The 26,187-nt window shown below is 39.3% G+C and overlaps 1 protein-coding gene and 1 pseudogene across 1 annotated transcript in view; both read right to left on the reverse strand.

Annotated features, from left to right (window-relative positions):
• ERICH6B (glutamate rich 6B) overlaps positions 1-26,187 on the reverse strand; it is a 258,727-nt gene that overhangs the window by 139,296 nt on the left and 93,244 nt on the right. The window lies entirely within an intron of this gene.
• On the reverse strand, positions 20,094-20,443 carry LOC149473234 (immediate early response 3-interacting protein 1 pseudogene; annotated as a pseudogene).

Raw genomic sequence — 26,187 nt, forward strand, 5'->3', positions numbered from 1 at the left:
GTTCCTGTTTCCTTCATTTTATGATCTAGATACACCTTTTCACTTCTGTTGGCATACGTTTTTTGATCCAATTCTTAATTATTTGCATCAGTTACACTATGCATTAAATACCAGTGGGCACTCAATGCAATTTAAAAATTAACCCCTTAAGTACTATTACTTTTAAAGAAGCCTTAGAATGGGGTAGAAATACTTGTATCAGTATGATATCTGAACTGAAAATTATTACATTGTTGACATTTCAAAGTTTATTTCTTTTTTTCTCTACTTGTACTCTGTGCAATACATTAAGGCCCCGTTCACACCATACAGTGGATATAAAAACCCCTGTTAAAATGTCAGGTTTCTGTGATGTAAACAAATGAGACAAAGATAAGTAATTTCAGAACATTTTCATCTTTATGTGACCAATAAACTGTACAACTCAATTGAAAAACAAACTGAAATTGTCTGGGGGGGGGGAGTAAAAATACAAAAACCAAAATAATGTGGTTGCATAAGTGTGCACACCCTCTTATAACTGGGGATATAGTCAGTACACACCTGCTATCCTTTAAAGTGCCTCTGATTAACCCCAAATAAAGATCAGCTGTTCTAGTAGGTCTTTCCTGACATTTTCTTAGTCGCATCCTACAGCAAAAGCCATGGTCCGCAGAGAGCTTCCAAAGCATCAGAGGGATCTCATTGTTAAAAGGTACAAAGAGTACAAAAGAATTTCCAAGGCATTAGATATACCATGGAACACAGTGAAGACAGTCGTCATCATCATGTGGAGAAAATATGGTGTAACAATAACATTACCAAGAACTGGACATCCCTCCAAAATTGATGAAAAGATTAGAAGAAAACTGGTCTGGGAGGCTGCCAAGTGGCCTACAGCATAATTAAAGGAGCTGCAGGAATGTCTGGCAAGTACTTGCTGTGTGGTACATGTGACAACAATCTCCCGTATTCTTCATATGTCTGGGCTATGGGGTAGAGTGGCAAGACGGAAGCCTTTTCTTACGAAGAAAATCATCCAAGCCCTGCTAAATTTTGCAAAAACACATCTGAAGTCTCCCAAAAGCATGTGGGAAAATGTGTTATGGTCTGATGAAACCAAGGTTGAACTTTTTGGCCATAATTCCAAAAGATATGTTTGGCTCAAAGACAACACTGCACATCACCAAAAGAACACCATACCAAAAGTGAAGCATGGTGGTGGCAGCATCATGCTTTAGGGCTGCTTTTCTTCATCTGGAACTGGGGCCTTAGTTAAGGTAGAGGGAATTATGAACAGTTCCAAATACCAGTCCATATTGGCACATAATCTGCAGGCTTCTGCTAGAAAGCTGAACATGAAGAGGAACTTCATCTTTCAGTGTGACAAGGACTAAAAGCATAAATCCAAATCAACAAAGGAATGGCCTCACCAGAAGAAGATGAAAGATTTGGAATGGCCCAGCCACAGCCCAGACCTGAATCCGATCGGAAATCTGTGGGGTGGTCTGAAGAGGGCTGTGCACGGGAGATGCCCTAGCAATTTGACAGATTTGGAGTGTTTTTGCAAGGAAGAGTGAGCAAATATTGCCAAGTCAAGATGTGCCATGCTGATAGACTCATACCCAAAAAGACTGAGTGCTGGAAACAAATAAAAAGGTGCTTCAACAAAGTATAAGTTTAAGGGTGCGCACACTTATGCAACTATATTATTTTAGTTTTTTTTTTTACTTCTCTCCACCTAAACGAATTCAGTTTGTTGTTCAACTGAGTTGTACAGTTTATAGATTACATTAAAGGTGGAAAAAGTTCTGAAATTATTTATCTTTGGCTCATTTTTTACATCACAGAAACCTGACATTTTAACAGGGTTGTGTAGACTTTTTATATCCACTGTACATGCAGAAAAACTGGTGGAAACTGATACGCAGATTTCACTTGCAGAAACATCTGTTTACATCAGTTTTCATGCACGCTTCAATGAGTTCAAGGGCTCGTTCACACCATGCTACAGAGACGTCAGTTTTTCTGCACATTCCCTGCAAGGGCAAAATCAAATCAATTGTTCTCTATGTGCTCTGTTCACACTACAACATTACTATCACATGCAGATTTTTCTGCTCAGGAATCCGTAACATGTATAAAACACATTGAAGGGTGCACGAAAACTGATGTAAACTGCACGTATGGTGTGAACAAGGCCTTGAAGTGATAGTAAACTCTCAAAGTTTATTTTTACATACAGGTAAGCTTATAATAAAATTGGTAAAATTAATATCTCCTAAACGGTGCAGTTTAGGAAATATTCTAGGGAGCAGCAGCTGGTGACGTCACCGATGCATGAACTCTGAAGCCGTTCCTTAAGAGCTGTTTGCCACGTCCCAGACTTCCATGTGGGGGAGTGACTTCATGGTGGCTCAGCCATTCAAGTGGCCATAGCCTGCGGTGGCTGCTGGATGCCTTCATTTCAAGGTAAGTCTTTCATAATGTGCTAGTATGCACTGCATTCTAGCACATTATGCCTTTACCTTGCAGCGTTTTTTTCTTTTTTTACTACCACTTAAAAGTAGTGATATCTTTTCTAATATGGTCTTTCTTTAATGATAAGGTCTTCTTATAGAACATAAATGGGAACATACAAATTTCCTGTACATCTCATTACAATGTCATAATGTGTGCCGAGTAACCTCTGTACTTAAAATGTTAAATATGCTGACTTATTGTGCTGAATATGTCTTCTCCAAAACCTCCAAACCTAGAGGTTTATTGGCCTAGTTAGAAACAATATTCTTAATTCAGGTGACCTGACTCTTTGGCATTGCTCTGCTGATTGATTCTACATCAAATCTAGTAATATCCAGAATTGAATTACATTCTTTAGGTGTCACAAATCAAATTGATCTGAAGAGACCATCTACAACCCTCTAGGTTGAGGAAAATAGCAAGCTACACAATCACTTTATAACTAGCTAGGGATGTGTACTGTAATAGGTATTGTTCACTAAGTGCGCGATAAAGAACACAATAATTTCCCCAGCACCAGCCCTACTAGGCATCTAATTTATAATAAATACCTTTCCCTTCAATACATTTGTAAATATATGTGGAAGCTGCATGCTGGGGTTTTTTCTGTTATACATCAGAAACAGGTTTAACCACTTCAAGTCCAGACACATTTACCCCCTCCCTGTCCAGGCCAATTTTCAGCTTTCAGCGCTGTCACACTTTGAATGACAATTGCGTGGTCATGCAACACTGTACCCATATGAATTTTTTAGCACTTTTTTGAGAAGGATAAAACTTTATTTTGGTGGTATTTATTCACCACTGGGATTTTTATTTTTTTTTGCGATATAAATGAAAATGTCAAAACATTTTGCAAATAAATAATCTTTCTTCATAAATGTTAACCAAAAAATCTTTTTAGTAAAAAAATAACCCAAATTAGATTCTAACCAAAAATTATAATTTTTCTAAATTTTGTTTTACTTTTTTTTAATATTATTATTTATGTTTTTTTTTTTTTTAACATACTGTCACCCTAGCAGTACAGTGTGACACTACTACTTGTGGGGGGTGATGAAGATTTTTTTTTTTTTCACACTGATTGCTTTTACACCCATAAAGGCTGTAAAAGCAATCATTTCTCCTTCGCTCTGGCTGCATTCTTGCAGCCATTGAAAAATACTGTGTGAGCTGTGATTGGTCACAGCTTGTCACATGGTACAAGCCTGTTGTGAATAGCCTTATACCATGTGACCTCTGTGATCATTCACAGGTTTCACAAGTAGTAAGCAATGATGTCAGAAGTGACATCTTGCTTACTACTATTCATGTGATCACTGATTGGCCAATCAGTGATCACATGATTGGGACCTCACACAGAGGTCCTGTACAGCGATCGGTGTTGCGCTGTGTCCTTGGGCACCAGATCACGGTGCCACGCGCTCCCAGGGAGTGTGCATAGTCTGACAATGTGAGCGTCATTTATGAACGGCAACCCGCTCCTGACCTGCTCCCATCCAGCTGTTTATGTACAGTTGTGTCCAAAATTATTCAACCCCCACTGAAATTGAGTGTTTTGGCCAGTTTGACATTGCTTTTGATCATTCAGTCATCTTGCTTACATTTACATTAAAGAGGCACTTGTAGGTCAGACAAATATAACATAACAGTTATAATGAAATAACCACAAATGTCTTTTCTGTGCTCACAGCATTATCAGTTTTATTCAACCCCCAAGTGACATTCAATCTTAGTACTTAGTACAGCATCCTTTTACAGTTATAACAGCTTTTAAACGTGAAGCATAGCTTGACACAAGTGTCTTGCAGCGATCTACGGGTATCTTCGCCCATTCTTCATGGGCAAAGGCCTCCAGTTCAGTCACATTCTTAGGCTTGCGCACTGCAACTGCTTTCTTTAAGTCCCACCAGAGGTTCTCAATCGGATTTAAGTCTGGTGACTGCGATGGCCACTCCAAAATGTTCCAGCCTTTCCTCTGCAACCATGCTCTAGTGGACTTGGAGGTATGCTTGGGATCATTGTCCTGTTGAAAGGTCCAACGTCTCCCAAGCCTCAGGTGTGTGACGGACTGCATCACGTTTCCATCCAATATCTCCTGGTACTGAAGAGAATTCATGGTACCTTGCACACGCTGAAGCTTCCCTGTACCTGCAGAAGCAAAACAGCCCCAAAGCATGATTGACCCTCCACCATGCTTCACAGTAGGCAAGGTGTTCTTTTCATCATAGGCCTTGTTCTTCCTCCTCCAAACATAGCGTTGATCCATGGGCCCAAACAGTTCTAATTTTGTTTCATCAGTCCACAGAACACTATCCCACAACTTTTGTGGTTTGTCCACATGGCTTTTGGCATACTGCAGTCGACTCTTCTTATTCTTTGGAGACAGCAAGGGGGTACGCCTGGGAGTTCTGGCACGGAGGCCTTCATTACGCAGTGTGCGTCTTATTGTCTGGGCTGAAACTTCTGTACCCACATCTGACAAATCTTTTCTCAGTTCCTCAGCAGTCACACGGGGACTTCTCTCCACTCTACGCTTCAGGTAGCGCACAGCAGTCGAAGTCAGCATCTTCTTTCTGCCACGACCAGGTAGCGTTTCAACAGTGCCCTTTGCCTTGAATTTGCGAATGATGCTTCCTAAGGTGTCTCTTGGTATGTTTAACATCTTTGCAATCTTCTTATAGCCATTGCCCTTCCTGTGAAGAGAAATCACCTCTTCTCTTGTCTTCCTGGACCATTCTCTTGCCTTCACCATGTTTGTAACCACACCAGTAAATGTCTAGAAGGAGCTGAGTATCACAGTCATTTTAAAGCTGCCTAATTGGTGCTTATTATGCTTGATTGCTGCTCGGTGACATCCACAGGTGTTTTCAATACCTGATGGAAAGCACCTGTATGAACCTCTGTTCTTCAGAGTGGTAGTCTTTAAGGGGTTGAATAATTGTGGCAATGAAGAAACCACATAAGAACCATTTACTACTGTATTACATAAACAATTGATGTCATTTTAGTTGCATTTGGGTAGTTACAACGTCCTTGTAGGATTTGATTCTGAATACAATTCCAAATGTACACTATAGTCCCTAAACCCCTTTACAGCATTGGGGGTTGAATAATTTTGGACACAACTGTACATGGGCAGGATGGGAAGTGGTTAATAGATCCACTTTTCTATATAGCAGGTCTTTGTTGTGGAGTATTTTGTTTTAGGTATGCTTTCCGACCCATGAGAAGGCTTTAGCTGTAGTGTGCATGTCTTGATCATTTATGTGGTATTGTACTACTATGAAAAACTGGGTAACTGGCTATAGATGGAAAGAATTAAAAAAAAAATTATCAGAACATTTGAATGTAGTTCAAAAGATTTATTTGCTTTTAACATTTGATTTTGGAATGAATGGACTTCACTGAACAAAAACCACATACACTGTTAGAAATGTGTTTCCATCCTGCTCCTCCAAATTTTCTCTTCACTGCAGTGGAAAACACACTTCAATGACCACTAATGATTATAAAAACAGAGTTTTAGAACATTCTTTTACTAAGAATTTTCATTTGAAATTCTACCCATCTATGGCCAGCTTAAGTAGACCTCAATTTTTGCTATATACTGTATGCCCAATAGCAGTACTACCATAGATTAGAGTAAGACTGCATGAAAGAAAGTCTTCTGGACATGACAGGTTTGCAATTGTCTTCATGTTTTTATTATAAATAAGCAAAATTGTGCCTGGAGAGTCAATGACTAATTAACAGACTCTCAAATGGACAGTGACTGGATATATAGGTGTCCTTTTATCATGCAGCGGTAAATGACTGCTGCTCAGTTCTCCGGCATTCTCAGAGAAGAGAGTTCTCCTCTGAATGCCTTTTTTTGAAGTGGTGTAGATCAGCTCTCCGAATGAAGGGAGAAGCGATCTAATAGGCGCGTTGAACGCTGGAAAACGACTGATTTTACTATAATCTTGCGAGATTACAGTAAGAGATCAATCAAACAACGCTTACTAAACAGCGATAAATTATCGCTGCTTCGTTTGCGGTTCCTTCGATTCTCCAGCTCTTAGCTGGAGAATCAGGAGGGAGAACACAGATCGCCAGTGAAGGGCTGACATTGTTCCTTCATAAACTGGCCATCTATGTGCCGCTGATCTCTGTTTCATAAAAAGACACCTATGTGCACATTGCAGTGTATACAGTGTGACAAAGTATCCATATACATTTTTTATAACCTTTATTTATGCCTAACATGACAGGCAAGAATACCATGGCATTGCATTTTCTATCATGGATAGAACATGTATATAGTGCATAAAAGAACATACATCCTATAACCCCTCGTGTGCTGTTTGTTGTTGCTGTAATGTTTCATGTATTGTCCCCCCCTCTATTGTACAGCGCTGAGCAAACCCTTTGGCGCTATATAAACTCAATGTAATGTAATGTAATGTAATACATCGTACAAATCACCTGATATGTAAGTGATCTATCGGTTATGTCACCACAGGAGACATTAAAAATATATGGCTGCAAAATCTACATAGACTACATAAATGTAGCACTACCCTAGTGAGGGCTGCTGAGATGTGTGTACCTCTAAGCCCTGCAAAGCCAAGCAAAATGCATTTTACACACTTGCATCCACAGTCAGTGAATAGCCCGTGGGATTGTTTTTTGGTATTTTATTAGGGGATGATAACTTGGATAGGGAATAGAGGTTATGGGATGCCAAGTTTGGCTTGAATCAAAGAAAGAGGGACAATTACCTTCCTATGGACAGAGTCTGATTCTGGACTGTTCCTTTTCTCTAAAGTCTTTAGTCTTTGCAGTAGCAACAGCCATTTATGGGCAACAAATTCGCAATCCCTCAAAAATATGCTTGGCTCCATTCACTACATACGGGGATTCCTTCTCCCCCCATAGAACTGCTCCCAGCTCCACAGACACTACCAGCCCCCCTGGCTGCTCCAAAGATCTCCTGGGACAAGGATAAAGGATTGAGCCCAGCGCTGTCCTTTGAAAGCTTGCTACATGTGCCAGTCTTTCCCCTTGAGATTCCCAGGGAGTGCCATATTCACTCTGTCCTCTCTGCTCCTCACTGCTCCAGGCATTGATCCCATTCATGCTGCTTTGCTGAATGAATCCTTCCTTTGTCAGCTTGAGCCCAGCTTGGAGGCTGGCACCCCCCAGACCTAGGGGACCCCTCCCAGGCACCAATAGTCTCCTCAGCACACCATCTTCCACCCGACTGCCTCTATCAGCTTAATTCTCCCATACTTATGGGCCGGTCTATAACTCAACCAGGGCCTCCAAACATGGGATTGGAGAGACTCCCCTAAATATGGAGAGTAAGCCTCCACCCCTTCACGCCCACTGACTTCTGGATGATTCCCGGTCCTCCAGCGTTAGGAGGTGGCTACCTGTTTAAGTCATCCAGTTGACCTGCACTAACAAGACCTCAGTCACAGACACACAGTTACCATGAGTCATTCACAATAATTTTGCCTGCAATGTACTACACTATTCTAGTAGAACACTAGAGGGTGCTACATATACAAAGTTGTGATGGTGCTACAATGTTTCTCCAATTCTACTATCTCATACATGTGTGAGCCATGTAAAACCTATATTTGCCCTGTCTTTTAAAACAAACTAAATTGCCCATATACTATACTGTTTCTCATACTGATCCCTCAGTTGATATGTCCATTACCCATTCTTCATTATTTCATTTATTTTTTAGTAAACTAATCCTTTAAGGTGGATACTTTATTAATTTTCCAAAAAGTAGGTATTAGGCTCTTGTCCCCATACAGGAGATGAGGTGTATTACACATTTTATACTGTTTGATGGAGGTGAGGGTTGCATGGAAAAGAACCACAAGCGGCTCAGTTGGGATCTGGATTTGAATGTACTGTTGCATAACAACAGAACAAAAATAGACAGCAAACCAGAAAGGTTTGATTAGGGCATTTTCCTACCACACATGTCAAAATGTACTATCCTCTCCACAGTTCCTCCAACAGGTCACTACAACACCCAGGTACATTAGTGCTAACTTTGCATCCTGTACCACCTTGAGTAAAATTTATACCCAACCTCCAGTATTTTGGAAGTGATGGATGAGACATTGACCAATCTAGTGATTTTAACATTCCAACTTTCTGTCAGGCTGAACCCCAGGTCCCTTTTCTACTCCTTGAGGAAGTATGAGTCAGTCTACGGTCCCATGCCAAGAAGCAGTGTATTTGCCCATGAGAGGGGCTTAAAATCCAAATTTTTCAATAAATGAATTTTTCAAAATCTGTCAGCACTTTTACTGTCCTTCAGCTAGGCCCCAAACTGAACGGAATGCTGCAACTGTGTATACCTCCAGTTTTCCATTGGGAATGAGCCCTATTCTTCCCGAGTAGGGTAGGGGGCAGGGGTGGACTGACTATTTGGAAACTCGGGCACTGCCTGAGGGCCTGGGGTCAGTAGGGGGCCCCATAAGATGCCCCGGTACCTTTTTCATAGGCTTTTTTGAGTTTGGGCAAGAACACAGGGGCCCCATGATCCCCTAATGCCCGGGGGCCCCATGAGTTGTCAGTCCGCCCCTGGTAGAGGGTTTAGTACACCATTCACTGTGAGCTTGCCACAGTGCACTTTCCCATTTGCACCCCATCTCCCACAGCCCTCATGCACATGGGTGTATTAAAGTACTCCTATGTATGTTGGATCATTCTGACTGGAACTAGCAGAAACATTCAGCTTAAAAAAAAAATTCATTTTGGTGTGTAATTATACACATTTATGCATGCTTAAGTGTAAAAAGACTCTTCTCCAAAAATGCAAGTTTGGGGCATTTTTTATGTCCCTTAATGCTGAGTGCAAATACTGCATGTGCTTAAATGCCTGCATGTGCAGGGGCACATTGACTAACATGCAGCTGCATTCAGAGGCATAAAAAAATCCAGATGCCCCTGAAAGTGGTGTTTTTCAGGGCTATGTGAATGAGGCCTAATGGGGCTAAAGTGAGTAAGAGCAATGGTGGCAACAGTGAAAGGGAAATTACATAAAGATCTTCCTGAAGGATTATCCAGGGAGCATGAGCTAAATTACATCACGCCATAGATTTACTAGAGAAACCCATGGTTTATCCCGAATATGGAAATTCTATCTTATTAATCGTAACAGAGTGATTGCTTTATAATAAAGTTGGACATTTGGCAGGCCCAACCTCTCTGTAGCTGTATGCCTCCTCACTTTAGCCATAAAAGCCCTCCTACTGTCTCCTCGTAATGGCTAATCTATCTAATAAAATTGCGCAGTACGTTTACAGGCAGCAAGGGGGGACATCTGTAGAAAAAAAGAACTCTGCAATATATGTCAAATTTAATTATTTGGACCTTTCTCAGAGAGGTAACGGTTGCCCTATCCCAATTAAGCATATCCTTTTGAACAACTTTCAAAGGGCTGAATAATTGATCCTATTGAGAAGTTGTAGCCCACTTACAAGCTTAATACCCAAATATGTAATAGCCTACTTATGCCATAAGAAAGGAAACACTGCCCACAGCTGGGCAATATCCACATCTGACAGGGTAATTAACAAGATTTCTGACATACTGAGATTCATTTTAAAGTTTAACGAGTCATGTATCTTGCCAATTCTGCCATTATATTCTGAAGTGTAATCTGTACTTTAATCACAAAAACTGAATATCATCCTATTATGTTGTGCCAAGCCAATTTACACTTCTGTGACATCTGGGTTATTTTTAATTTTTCCTAACAAGGCTTTCAAGAGGAGTAGGAAATCAAGAGGTGTGAGTGGGCATACCAGCGGTGTACCATTTTTTAAATTTTTATATCATTTAGTGAGAATGCAATTGTAACATTTGGCAAACAAAGTAGACATAAATGTTAAATTACAGGGCAATTAACAGTTGAAAGGCGGCAACATTTGGCCAATAAAATTTTTTAAAAAATCATAAAAAAACCAAAGGAAAGCATTCATTAAGTAACCAAGTAATTAGTTAACCTTTTAAATAACCATCCCAATAACACTGCGCTTCACCCATGGTGAGGGAAAACCACACCGTATCAGTGTGAAAGTGCCCTACTGGTGGGAGGGAAGAAGCATATTTTATGGATACAGGAAGGCTTTTGTTTTATTTAGCCATGCCCCTTTAAACCCCTTCCACTGTAAATGCAGTTTGGTCTCACCCATTATTCGCCACAGCTTTGGCCTTTGAGCTATGGGGTGCACACTATAATGCAATAAGCTGTGCACACCCACACCAATAAGTAAGCAAATAATCAGATGAAGGGTTGTGGTTGGTTGCATATTTAGTTTCCCAGGAGAAGTTGGTCTCAAGTAGGATGGTTGGTGTGTACCTACTCCATACAGAATACATCAACTTTTCAATAATAATGAAACAGAAGGAGGATCAGATTAAATCTACTTATCTATGATGGCCTTTTTGCCTGCCAGAGAAATGATGGTAAGATGTTGTTTACATGCTCTGGAAATCCAAGAATGTCCATTATACCAAAAAGTGTCCACTCCAGAGTTAATGGTAAGTAATCGACTAGGTGGAGTTGGCATACTTTACCACAACTGTCCTGAAATGCTTGAACTTAGGACAGACCTAGAAAGCATGGTACAAATCTGCATCCTGATTTTAAACATCAAGAAAAGGGATATATTTGTATGGAAAACCTGAGCACAATTTCTCGATACACAGTAACTTTGATTGTTATTCAGGACAATAATGAAATAAAAGGGCATCTTTAGACATATTAGGAAAGGGTGTGTCCATAAAGTTTACCATTTTAATGAGAACAGAGTCCAAGAGAATTTGGACCTTGTCCTTGCAGAACAACCATCCAACAGTGCATTTTATCTCCACTGCCTAAACACAATAAGAACCCAATTCCATCAAATTCTATTTCAGCATCCACAAATAGGTTTAAGCAGAGAAGGTTATGTGCACCCAATACACACTAAACAGTAAACAGTACATATAGAAAATGTTTTGCGCTGTTTTTAAAAAAAAAATATTGAAAGTGACATCCACTTAAAAATTAATCATAAATAGAAACATGAACACACAGAAATAATCCAGCAAGGTCATACATAAAGTGGTAACAAAGTCCCAAACATGTGAAAGAAGTGTTGCCTTCAGTGTGGCACTGAAGGCATGAATACTTCACTGCTGTGCACTGCCAGATATGTCTTCTGTTTCTCCTGTTTCTCTGTCATGTGTTGCTGGTGCCATCTTGGATGATTTCCCCTTACGCTGGAACCCACGCTTGGGAAAAAACGGCTCCTTTTTTGCCTTTTGAGCGTGTTTGGGGAAACAGTGCGTTCCCTCTTTCCTGGCATGGCTCTGACTGAACCTGATGTGTTTCTTTATCCTAGTGGGAACTGCCACAAATGGGGTTTAACACGCCCATAGCTGGACCACACCCACAACTGGAAATATGTTTAGTAGGTAAGGTCTGCTGGCTAATGGAGTTTAGCACTAGTTAATGTTGTTTTGTGTACTGGGTATCTATAACTTTTAGAGACAGAAAAAGCATGTATGACTGTAATGAAAATCAAAATATTGTACATGCAATTAGCAACAATTGCCAATGGTGACTGTCTTCCACAGCAGCTTCCTGTGCCTCCTTGCAGACTTGCTGAGCAATAATTTTTGCTGTCTGTCTTTTGTATAGCATACTAACATATACATTAGGTGCATTTCTTTCTACAAACAATTTGCATTGATATAAATCTCCCTATTAGTGAGATATTTTACATTCTTATATTTTGTTAATCTGAGATCAGAGTATTTTTATATTTCCACTCCCACATGGTATTGATAATGTTCAGTTCCTTATGTCAGCATTGGCAGCTGTTGCTAATTGCATGTACAATATTTTGATTTTCATTACAGTCTTAGATGTTTTTTCGGTCTCTGCCCTATTGGATCTAGTATATTTTCATCCATTGAAGGAATTAATATCTCAATTTTCCACTCTATTGAATCGAGTTGCCACATTTATCATCGAGTGAAATTCCATCTATTTTGCACATTGGCCTGATTCTGACATGTCAGTTCCATTTTTTGTTTACTTTTTATGGACCATTTTGAATGTATTTTTCATCAGGTCTATTCAATTAGTTTTATTTATTTATTTTATTAAATCTAGTTTACTTTGTTTTCCATACTACTTATAGTCCCATTGGGGGGTTGTTTTGGTGCTCCCTAGTCTCCATTGGTTCCTGGTGATCTACATCTGACCACTCTTGCTTTTTTGAATGGTGCATTCCGCCGGACCTGGATCCATGTCTCTCATCCTGGATGTCATCTATTTTATACATTGCTCTGACACATGTTTTTGTAAGTATTATTTTTGGTTATGAGATAAAAACTCCATTGACCAATTGTTTATTTTTTGGTATATTTACCTGTTATTGTTTACTACAAACTTTCCTAGTATTTATAAAATGTGGAATGATTGAAACGCGTTGGGTTAACGTTTTCTTCCTATAAGTAGTATTTGACCTTGTGCAGAGTCTTATTGCAAAGAATACTGTCGGAGCGATGATCCTTTAGAAAATTATGTATTTTATACAAAATATGTATGTGTAATAAAGCTGATAATCTTTTTATCACAATGTCTTTTTTGATATATGTGTAACTTCTCAATGCTGCAATAAAGTCCCACTGGGGGGTCTTCTGGTACATGTATAAGCACTATAGACCATGTTTTTTACTTATAAAAAGTTCTCTGCACAGACACAATGCGTAGGATATCATATTAAGTGGAATTGATAGTTCACAGTGGTAGAGGATGGTAAATCACATTAAAATACACACAGTTTGATTTCACTTGAAAAGTCGTGCATTAATTGTTACCAACTGTGGACAGCTCTGTTATATAATAATAATAATAATGATACTTTTGCATGTATTGTAATTGTATTTAATGTACTTTGTAAGGGCACAAATTTAATCACGTTGTGAGAAGTTGCAATATACTATATGTATTGCAGTTTAAAAGGTGTTTTTTGTAGAAATTATATTATAGCAACACGTATATCAGAATTTGGTTGTAAAGTAAAAACTTTACTGTAAAAAAAAAAAGAAAAGAATTTGGTATTAGATAGCACAGTACTTATGTAGTTTTATATCTGTCTATGAGACTGTCTCTTGTGGCTTTTTTAATTAAAAGAGAAGTCTGGGATGTTTTTTTTTATCTTCAAATCATACTTAGCTAGGTGGATGCAGTATCAGTCCAATGCTGCATCTGTCCCCCACTGGCTCTAAGTGTGAAAAGAACATGACCACTGATCATTCACCGCCGCTGTGAGCAGAGAGCGGCGACTGTTAGTCCACACTATCTGCTCTACCACCCCCACACTCACTGGAGCGCTGGGCTGTGGATGGGGGGAGGGAGCGGCTGGCTCAGGCTCTCAGTAGATCAGAGGCTGAGCCAGGTGCCACTCCAGACTCTGGGCTGGATCCCGACTTTAAAGTCAGGATCTTTTCTCAGCCTGTGGGAAAAAGAAAAGCTTTGGCTGTACTTCTCCTTTAAGACATATTTTGTGGGTACCAGAATTGCTGCATTTGTGTGTGTACACAGCAAGTAGACTAATCTAGCCATTCCCACTGTTTGCTGCACAATGCTTAATTACTTGTCAGTGTGCCCCAGGTCTTTTACAATCTTTGCAATGCCACTGTTTGAAAGCTACTCAAACAGATCTCAAATGCAAGCAGAATGCACATAAAAGCAAATTGCATTTGTCCATCAACATATACCAAAACATTCATTTTCACCTTATTGAGAAATCAATTAAAGAATAAGCAACATGTTATACTTTTAAACATGACTCCAAATATGAAAATAAAATGTAATAAAACATATAATGATTTGTTAAAAGAACTGGTTGGGTATACAAAATTCTTCTTATAGGATTCAATAAAAATACTAGTGTAGGACAAAGCTGTTTAGCTCTAATTAAACAGGGAAGTGATCTAGATCAAACATTTTACAAGGATCTAAGGAACAAAACCCATACATTTTGAAAACTGTCATTCAACGCTTGTGTACCCTCTAGTGTAGCTAAATGCAACATTTTGTTTCCATTTTTGAGAGACAGTAAGGGAGGATTATAATCCCTGTCAGTCTTTTTGTTGCCATCTCCCGTTGGGGAGATTTCTCTTCACTTCCTGTCCCTCCAAAGTGATGGAATCCTGGTGTGTCACCAGAGTCACCAGAACTAGTGTCCCCTCTATTATTGTCCTGATGTCAACCCAAAATTTTGGATTTTATTTTACTTTCACTTTTGATGATAAGGGTAAAAATGACAAATAGGGTGAATCTCCCTAACGGAGCAGCACAAACAGCAATAAAAACTGACAGGTGTTCTAATCCCTCTCCGCAAAAACAGGTTTTTCCTTTAGTTACAGTTTAATTAATGGATACATAGTAGAAATAGCAGTAGAAGTTTAACTTTTCCCTTGAAAGACCAAAAAAATAAAAAATTGAATTTAGTTGGAATGTGCTTTCTTACATACTACTAGAACTAAACTAGTTCATAGACATAATTCTAAAATTTGAAATATAAAAGGAGGATTATTGTGAAATTGAATTGAAGTTCTATTGTATGGCCTTTGTATTGGCGGTGTTCTTGAAGCCATGAGTCCAGGGACAAATATTTCTATTGCAGACTTCCCATTAAAAGAAAAGCAACTTTTGTTGAAGTGCTCAAGAACACAGCTTGTGTTTCTTGACTGTTAGCAGCACAATATTCAATGTTTTAATAGCTTGAGGTGTTTTAACAGCACGATGTACTTTGCGAAAAATACCTAGTGTGGCTGTGAAAGAATAATGAATGAAAAAGAAAACCTTAGGAAAACAGAAGAATGCAAGCTTTTAGTTGTCAGTAATTAACATTTTAGCACGTACGCTGAAGAAAACGTGAGAACCAACATCATTTGATAAAAGATTTGCATGCACAAAAGAGTGAATAAGATTAAGTTATATATTACAATTATAAAAAGTGGACCTGTAAAAAATGCTATTTGCAGGATAAAACCTGTATGGAGTGCATTAAATCAGAAGCAAATCACATTTAGCATACTGTTATAATTGTTTTGATTGCTTGGTGTAGTATTATGATTATTATTATTAATATTCATAATTATTTTTTTTAAACTGCATCTTTAATGTGTATTATCGTTCTTCCCTTTAGCAATAGTACCACCTAACTAGAACATGTCTCCCTCCCTCTGCTTTTAGGTACATTGGACCTGCCAGGTCTTTCTAGATATTGCAGGCCATTCCTTTATTTTTTGCCACATCCAAGCACTCACTACATGATGTGCTCCAGTTATGCCAATGCTGGCACTGCAAACCAAATTGCTCATCATTAATTACTGTTGTTGATGTACCCAATTCACTGCTTCAGATCTTATTTATCTATACTATTTATTCTCTGCAAAGAAGTCCAAGTGAACAGCATTAAAAGGGGTGTCCCATTTCCATCACCACATCCCTCTGCGCAGCTATCCCTGTACAGTGCCTTGAAAAAGTATTCATACCCCTTGAAATTTTCCACATTTTGTCATGTTACAACCAAAAACGTAAATGTATTTTATTGGGATTTTATGTGATAGACCAACACAAAGTGGCCCATAATTGTGAAGTGAAAGGAAAATGATAAATGGTTTTCAAAATATTTTACAAACAATTTTTATGAAAAGTGTGGCGTGCATTTGTAATCAGCCCTCCTGAATCAATACTTTGTAGAACCACCAATTACAGCTGTAAATCTTTTTGGGTATGTCTCTACCAGCTTTGCACATCTAGAGAGTGACATTTTTGCTCATTCTTCTTTGCAAAATAGCTCAAGTTCTATCAGATTGGATGGAGACTGTCTGTGAACAGCAATGTTCAAGTCTTTCTACAGATTTTCAATTGGATTTAGGTCTGGACTTTGACTGGGCCATTCTAACACATGAATATGCTTTTATCTCAACCATTCCATTGCAGCTCTGACTGTATGTTTAGGGTCATTGCCCTGCTGGAAGGTGAACCTCTGCCCCCGTCTCAAGTCTCTTGCAGACCATTAACTCTGACCAGCTTCCCTGTCCCTGCTGAAGAAAAGCATCCCTACAACATGATGCTACCACCACCATGTTTAACGGTGAGGATGGTGTGTTCAAGGTGATGTGCAGTGTTAGTTTTCCGCCACACATAGCATTTTGCTTTTAGGCCAAAAAGTTCAATTTTGGTCTCATCTGACTAGAGCACCTTCTTCCACATGTTTGCTGTGTCCCCCACATGGCTTCTAGCAAACTGCAAATGGGAATTCTTATGGCTTTCTTTCAACAATGGCTTTCTTCTTGCCACTCTTCCATAAAGGCCAGATTTGTGTAGCACACGACTAACAGTTTTCCCGTGGACAGATTCTCTCACCTGTGCTGTGGATCTCTGCAGCTCCTCCAGAGTTACCATGGGCCTCTTGGCTGACTAATACTCTCCTTGCCCGGCCTGTCAGTTTCAGGTGGATGGCCATGTCTTGGTAGGTTTGCAGTTGTGCCATACTCTTTCCATTTTCATCTTCTCCATAACTTTATCCCTGACTGGTCTGGTAAGTGCCTTGGCCTTCATGATGTTGTTTGTTCACTAATGTTCTCTAACAAACCTTTGAGGGCTTCACAGAACAGCTGTATTTATACTGAGATTAAATTACACACAGGTGGACTCTATTTACTAATTAGGTGACTTCAGAAGGCAATTGGTTCCACTAGATTTTAGTTAGGGGTATCAGAGTAAAGGGAGCTGAATAAAAATGCACGCCACACTTTTCAGATATTTATTTGTAAAAAACATTTGAAAACCATTTGGCATTTTCCTTCCGCTTCACAATTATGTGCTACTTTGTGTTGAACTATCACATAAAATTCCAATAAAATACATTTATGTTTTTGGTTTGTAACATGACAAAAAGTGGAAAATTTGAAGGGGTATGAATACTTTTTCAAGGCACTGTACACTTGTATCCTTTGATGTTGTGCAGTAACAACAGAGTGCATGGAGCAATTCTCCATGTTCATAAGTATCCACTTTCTAACCTACAACATACTGTGTATTCATCTACAGGCTGGTGCAATGGTTACTTCTTAGTGCTGATTCACACATGTGCAGTGTGGATTGAAGCTCAGGTTTCACACCTAATTGATACAGTAATTATTCAGTGGTTCAGGTCAGGTTTACATCAGGTTCAAGACAGGTTTAGATCAGGTTCAAGTCAGGATTTTATCCTGTTCACAACTGATGACATGTGTGGTTTAGAAACAGTTCCCATAGAAGTCAAAAGTCTGTAATCCCCACCTGAACTGGACTGCACTGCTCAGAAATCGAACAGGACTCTTTTTCAATCCGCACTGAATCCACAATGCCAGTGCACCAAACATATGTGAAAGGGCACTATAAGAAGCAATGTTATTTCACATGTCATGCGGATTGGATGTGGATCAAACCGCATCCAATCCGCATATATGTGAACCTGCACTTAGTGGTAATTCAAGCAGGTCATTCAATCACATTTTGCTCTTCACTACAGAGATAAAAGCACAAATTATTCATTTCAGGTACTTATATAGCGCTATCAATTTACAAAGCGCTTTACATATATATTGTACATTCACATCGATCCCTAATCCTCAAGGGGTGTACAATCTAAGGTCCCTAACTCACATTCATATATACACATACTAGAGCCAATTTAGACAGGAGCCAATTAACCTACCAGCATGTTTTTGGAGTCTGGGAGGAAATCGGAGTACCTGGAGGAAACCTACGCAGGCACAAGGAGAACATGCAAACTCCAGGCAGGTTGTGCCGTGGTTGGGATTTGAACCGGCAACCCTAGTACTGCCAGGCAGAAGTGCTGAACACTTAGCCACACTTTTATTTATTTATTTTTTTCCACAAGACTTTTTTGCACAAGACTAACACCAAAGATCTATTTGTTTCTAGTGTTTTAATACTGAAATTAAACAGAATCATATTCACAACACATTGAAAAATACACGTGGCAGATTTTAGGGAACAATATATTTCACAAATAGGTACCCAGCTACAGTACTGCCACTATACTTAACTTATGTCAGATTATGCAGCAGAAGCAGATAAAAGAAGAGAGCTACATAAAGGTATTCAAAATCAGACATTTAATGAAAGTATATAATGGATGATCAGTGATGTACTGAACAATTTCCAAGAAAGTGCTTAATGTTATTGAGGCACTGCAGTGGAATTCAAATTGGGCTGTGTTAAACATCAGTCTACCATGGACAAGGTCACTGTGAAGGGCTCAATGATAAATACATAGAGTAGGTGGACAAAGCAGCTTTATCTGTGGTGTTATCTTGACATATGACAACAACATATGTCTTTCTATGGCTTAGAGTATCAGCACATTTTAAAACAGTTTTAAAACCTTTGAAGAAAACAAGTATTAGTCTATCAAAAAGTCCATATGTAATTTGCCACTATACTTATTTAATGTTTGGTTGTGAGTGTGGTCCAAACTTAGCCGTACATCAAACAGTCAAACAAAGTGCAAAATAAATTGTTAGCGGTAATTAAAACATAATACCAGTACAGTTTGTGCTTTAGATAGATTGGGGTCGGGTTAGAAAACAATACAAAAAGGTCATACATTGATATGCCTAGATTCATCCATGACCTAAAACACCTGACTAATGCTATACTAGGTGAAACCAAATTTGGTTTTCCCTAAAACCCATATATGCAGTCAATACTTTGACCAGTGAGGCTGTTAATATATAAATCTATTTGTATTTGGCCCAATCTATATACATAGCTCCCAATTGTCCCTAATTATGAGGGCCTATCCCACTTTTTTTTTTTTTGCAGATGTAAATTGTATAGAAAAACAAGAGACATCGATATAAAGATCAAAAGGATTACATTTACAAAATATATCGTTCGGATCAATGTCATACAAAGGAGCAGGTCACAGCAGATGTATGAAAGTTTGTTCCTGCCTCCTGCAGCCAAAACAACAGCTTTTGTGCCGTAGCATTATTCTGCACCAGCGGTGATACAGCACAAAAAGGGGTGGGGCTTGGAGGAGAAAGGGTGGGGCTTACACATGATGCCAAGTTTTTTCTGTTCAGGAATCTCACTATGTTAAGACATTTTCTTTTCTTTACTTTTCTGCAACAGCAAGATCCTCATGTACTGAACGTCTGGGTGGAAGGTCCTCCATTATATAAGATGTACAATTGATATTATAGGCATGTGTAGCGGTGATACGGGTAAGATGTGGTGCATTTCATCGGTTTATTCAATGTACTAAAGACTTGGGGATGTTACCATGTAAGCTTGGATCCACATTGTGGTAGAAAATCTCATGTAAACACTCTACGACATAAAGAAACAGTTCTTGTATCAATGTGTCCTTTGGGTAAAACGTCTTTTCTGTGGAATCTGAAAGTGTGAGGTGGGGGTGTAGAAAGAATCTCCATGTGTTCATAGAAGTCAGCTCCTCACACTGGGAGATAAAATGCAGTATGGCTTTCTCAAAAGTTCAGCGTCTCCTCTTCATACACAGTAAACGATCTTCATCAGTTGCTCTTCTGGTCATGTGCTTCCCTCATTTTATTTGTTGCTCAGCATCCATCTAGCTGAACAACAGAAGTAGCACAATCAATATTGAGTTCACAATTATTAGTGGAACTCTCATTACCGTCCGCACTGACCGCACAAGGTTCATCAGCTGTGACTTGATTCCCGGCTCCTCACCAAATCCACCAATCCCCTGGTCTGTCCCCAGCCAATCTTGCTCAGGAACCTCTTCTCATGTAGTACGGCGATGGCATTGACACAGAGCAGGGCAGCCTGCAGCAGGGAGTACAGAGAGAATGCCATCTTCCCGGAGTCCGCCGACGTGGCTGCCGCTGGAGGGTGCAGAGAGGGGCTGGCCTATCCCACTTTTGAAACTAAGCCCCTCATTCCTCTTCAGTTGTCCCTCTTTTTGTCTGTGCTAAATATGTATTGCACTACCTAACTACTAAAAGTATCATTTTACACTAAATCTTTTATCTAACCTTTAAATTACATATTCTAATCCAAATTGAGTCTAAACTTATTATGAAAAGACACTATGAAGCAAAAGCAGTAGTATGATAAAGCATATAGTATACATTTTTATAATCTTGTGTGTTGGTGCCAGGAGGCAAAAACCAGTGAAAAAATACAAACATCAGAATATACTGAAAACATAGCTCTGGAAAACAAACTTATAGGAAGTAACAAGCACTATTTGCAGCCCACAGTGAGCATGTTCCAAATAATACTGCACAGTGGTTAAGTGGTAAGCACTTCCAGCTGCCAGTACTAGAGTTGTTGGTTTGAATCCCAACCACTACACTATCTGCCTTGAGTTTGCATGTTCTCCCTGTGTGGGTTTCCTCCTACACTCCAGAGACATGCTAGTAAGTTTATTGTCTCCTGTCTAAATTGGCCCTAGTATCTGTAAGTATGAATGTGAGTTAGAGACCTTGGAATGTAAGCTCATGGAAGGCAGGGACTGATGCGAATGTACAATATATGTGTATAGCGCTGCGTACGTTGTCTGTGCTATATAAGTACCTGTAATAATTTTAGATTTTAATTAAAACAAAGCATGAGCAAATGCTCGGAGTGAAGTGGATCCTCTGTGAAGAAAAAGTAAGACCTGAAGAAAAACAAATGGATGGAGGGTCAGCATTACTATGGGGAGGAACTGGTCCAAGAGAGGGTTAAAAAGTTCAGCCTGTGTAGGCAATACCTGAATGGAGTTCGAAGGTCAAAGGAGCAGCAAGGAGTCATAATGATGGATCCTGTGAGAATTCCTAGGATTTCATCACAGAATGTACAGCTGGAAAGGAAATTGTTCTTGGGATAAATAATGGCCATTTAGGCAATGGAGAGAGACGGGATTGCCCCAGCAGTTTAGTGGACTTAGGGGATCTTTGGGGAGGTTCTTTGGAATTGTCAAATTGTTACAAAAATTGAGTGGTATGAGACTTCCACTTGGTTGGTGGGTTCCCAAGGACCTAGGTCCCCTGGTGCAATGTAAGAGCATCTGAACCTTGTAACATCTTTCAGCCAGTGAGGTATGGCTATAAACAAGGGAGATAGCAGTTTAAATAGTGTTTAAGAACACTGAAAGACCACCTTTATGGTAACATTGTAAACACCGTGTATGGTTTGTTATTTATTTATTGTTTCATTTATAAATAAAAATACTGGTATGGCTATTTCAGCCACTCAAAATCCCTTTCATGCAGTCCGTGTCATTGTTTGCAGATAAAAGAAGGATCAATGATTGATGAATCCTTTAGTCAAGTGAAAAAAGAAGAGGAATACTCAATTACTTCCTTGTAATCATTGTAGCAGCTGTTGAGTTCTTTTGGCTGTCTTGGGTTTCACAGGCTGCAGGTTTGATTGCTCTCCCAAAGCAGTCTAGAGACCTCTAGAACATAGGAGTTTGGGCAAGGAAAATGGGTAGTATGAATATTTATTGTGCTGCAGCCAATCCCTGGTGAAGTACATCCAGTAAGTGGCTGAAGAGCACATAAAAAGTCTGAGGCCTGGAGCAGCCCTGTTCTAGTCCTGGGTCCAATCCTGCAGAAGGAGTCCCCAGACAGAGGGTCTCTGCTGCTCAGCGGAAAGTTGGAGTTTACTACATATTCATTGAGGTTCCAGCAGTGGCATAGCTGAGGGGGCTACATTTAAGATCCCATTTTTTGTATCTAATCAAGGGAAACACACCTAAGGACCTGGTCTGGAGATCTCACTGAAGAGTGCCTATCCTAGGGCATTATGAGTATTAACTTCTCTTTCACTGAAGAGTGTCCAGTGGATACTGGAAAAAGGCATCTGGTGATCCTGTGACATTGTGAGTACCTGAACTCAGGGCCCTGGTGACTGTGTGCAGTTTTCTGTGGGTGGTAGTCCTGCCTTGGATAGATTTTAAAGACTCTGTTCTGCCATCTGTTGTACCTGCTCCTGCATAGAGACTGGAGAAGCTTAGTAAAGTGGAGTGTTCTCCTGTAAATTTTCAGTAAATCCGGAGTATCTCCTATCTCCCTACAACCCTCTCCAAGTTCTTCATGAATAAAGATCCTAAAAAGACATTCCATAGACTGATTACTGAGCCAGAGTGATTGAACTGTTGCTGTGTGCCTGGCTGTCTCTACATTAATCTTGGGAAAGAACTGGTGGCTCCTTCTGGGGTAGCTCTACATATAGTTACACAATAAAAAAAAGAAAAAATGTTTATATCCACATAGTCCAATTTAAAATACACCAATCTGTTTAGCACTTTTTGAAGTGCTACAAGTTCAAGCATATCTGTTTACAGCGAATCTGCATGATTTGTTGTGGTTGAATTTCTATTCATTTAAATTGATTCACTCATTTCTGTGTATAACCAAAGGATATTTTAGAAAATATACAATTATGCTTTAAGAGTATTGTATATGCATAGCATTGGGCCAGATACCTTTCAGTGCTTCTCTGAATGAAGCCTCGTTGAAGTAAATGAAGACTTTTCTTCCTTGGAGGCTATAGATTGAGTCTGCAAACTTTAAGCTTCAGGAATGTGATTATAAAAAGAGCAAAGCCACTACAGGGAGAAGATTAAACCTAAGAGTTCTAGATCAAGAAAATGTCTTGAGGTTGTTTGGGTCAACTGAACAAGGTTTTTGATTGCAGTGGAACACAGGGGGAAGCCAAGTATAGGTTAAGCCTTGTAACACTGTCAAGATCCCAGAAGTTGAACTTATCAGCATTCCTGCACTGCACTTTGGAGGTTTTCAGGAATATTTCAGTCACGTTTCTGTAGATAGAATTCCAGCCTCTTGAAAAAACAACTATCATTTCCTGAAACATTGTGGAAAACTAGCTGTGTTTTGCTACACTTACAGATAAGAGGGCAAAGCACTTTGAAGAGCATCTACTTCATAGAAAAAGCAGAGCCAGCACCAAATATAGATGCACAGATGCATAATTCACTATTGAAAAATAAAATAAATAACCAGCTTCTTTTAAGTCTGATTGCCAAAGGGATTTTTCATCTCTGTTTGCTTATAGAAAAAATTGTGCATGATTCGGTTGAGCTGTGTGTGATGCAGATAGTGGATAAATAGGGCAATGTCTGAATGACGATACCACAAGTAGAACCTGACGAAAAGGGTGAAGTGATGGGATAGTTGCTTATGAATGCAAAATAATCAGTGCATCATCTTCATGATATACAGAATAGAATACATAACATATATAAGCAGTAAAAATAAAACATGTCTACTAAATAAATGAAGAACAAGCTTTTCTCACATCTAATCTCGCTGTATTTTATTCAGTCAAAATGAAAAACAAAAATCTAAATTGCTTAGATACCTTCAGTTCTGGACCAAAGATTTAGTTTGCAAAATGTGCAGTTTAGTTATCCACAGGGGCGGATTGACCATTTGGAAACTCGGGCACTGCCCGAGGGCTCGGGTCACTAGGGGGCCCCATGAGATGCCCCTGGTACCTTCTTCATAGGCTTTTTTGAGTTTGGGCAAGGACACAGGGGCCCCATGATCCCCTATTGCCCGGGGGCCCCATGAGATGTCAGTCCGCCCCTGGTTATCCATCATTACCTTGGAAATTATGATTACATTTGGAAATTCACTGCAAGCATGCACAGTAATGCAGGTTGTAGGCATCAGTCTGCCGCAGTGCCATTAATTTAAATGGCACACTAATGTACTTCCACAATACAAACGTGCTACTATGTACTGCAGTAAACTACGATGTAGCATGTCTTGTGCAGTGTGTGCACTGTGGAAAAAAAATGAAGCCTACACTATTCCTTGTGCATTTTGGGGCATTGCAGCCTATTATTTGGAATGAGCTTCCTAATGCAGCACACTGAACCACACAGAGCATGCGTTGCAGTGCAGTGGAGTGTGAATGGCCCCTCAGAGAATATACAGATTGTAAACTAGTGTACCGATTATATGCAAACATACTGTGAAATTCTTTCATTAGTTGACAATAAAAACCTTGCAAAAGCATACTAAAGCCTTCTAATTGTAATTGCCCTAATGACAGGACAAACAAACAATCTTGTGCAAAGTCTTACCAATGGCTTGAAGTGTTTTTTTCGGCAAAACTTTTTTTATAGAGTTGTGGATGGAGTAAGGAAAGGTTACATCTTTGTCATGTTTTAATTGCTTATATTATGGTGGGGTGGAGGAGTACTGGACCTCTAAGCACAATTCTAGTCCTATTTGGATGTATTTTGATGGTGTGCAAAATGTCACAAGGTGCTCTAATCCTACAGCTACTTCAGTAACAGAGGAGAGAACCAATCCGCTAATGTGTTCAGAATAATTTTATTATTCATTGCATTCAGTAAAAGCAGGCAGCCACTTCAGAGGTTCCAGAAGGCCCCCTTAATCAGGGCTACAGAAACACGTATAAGAAAAAAGTATGTTAAGTACACAGTCGCATGTTAGAAAAAATGATGATCAGTAAAAAAAAGTTCTATAACCCATAACTATTTCAAATTATAGAATTGTCCTAGCCAACCATCAGCAAAAAAGTATCTGTAACTTTCACATCAAGAATAATAAAAAAAATAAATAATCACCTTCTTCAATTGTTATTTTGGTATATTCTCACTCGATTGGTGCCACATTCAATACAACATAGAGTGCAGTGTTGATCTGCATATTCTGAAGGCAGGGGAGTCTCCCCGCTGTCAGAATACAATAATAAGTGGGAAGGACCCCCATCCACCTCAAATGTGTGAAATGGGGAATCAGGTCAGTTTTTTTTCATTGCTTCAATGAAAAAAAAAGAGCCATGTATAGCCAACTTTAGTTTTCTTGTAGTCCTGATGGAAGATGACATCTGGAACCCTGGAAACATGCCAGCCACTTTTATTGCTTGTAATAAATCGTAAAATAAATTTTGATCACAAATCAATGAACTAGTGCTCTTATCTTTTACTCCTTTTCTCTTCTTTATTGATGTCTTTGTCTCTTTTGGGTAGCTATAACCTCATTATTTCTTCTTAGAAACATTGTGGGGGAGGAAATGATGACAGATCCAACATCTTACAGTTCTCACTGGCACAGAACACTGTCACTGAACAGTGAGGGCAATTGGTATGTGCAAATATCAGAGTTGAATAAATCTCGTCATTTGTGAGAGGTTTTGACTTACTTCCTGTTGTAGCACTGGGGGGAAGGAAGTGAAGGAAAATGTCTCCCCAATGGGGACACAGGATAAAATTGTGGCGGAGGTTCCAGCTCTTCTGACACTATCCAAGACACAAAGAATGGCTTTGAAGTTAAAATTAACACAATAATGCCTTCAAATTTTAATTAAATCCCCCAGCATTTTGTGGGAGATGGGCCTCTAAGTGCATGGGCCCCTTATACTACGCTGAATGTATCCTACGTCCAAACATATATATAATATAAGATATAATTGATACATCCTCAGAGTTCTGAACCTTTTACTATGACCACCATAAACATGTGGGCCTCTATGTGTCAGTATATTGATCAGATAATAGACCACTGGCCTCAACTACTGCCATAATACTTTGCATGCATTATACAGATTCCATA

Source organism: Staurois parvus, unplaced genomic scaffold (assembly GCF_062004578.1).
Source record: "Staurois parvus isolate SC_StPar_1 unplaced genomic scaffold, SC_StPar_1.0 ptg000017l, whole genome shotgun sequence".
Classification (NCBI taxonomy): Eukaryota; Metazoa; Chordata; class Amphibia; order Anura; family Ranidae; genus Staurois; species Staurois parvus.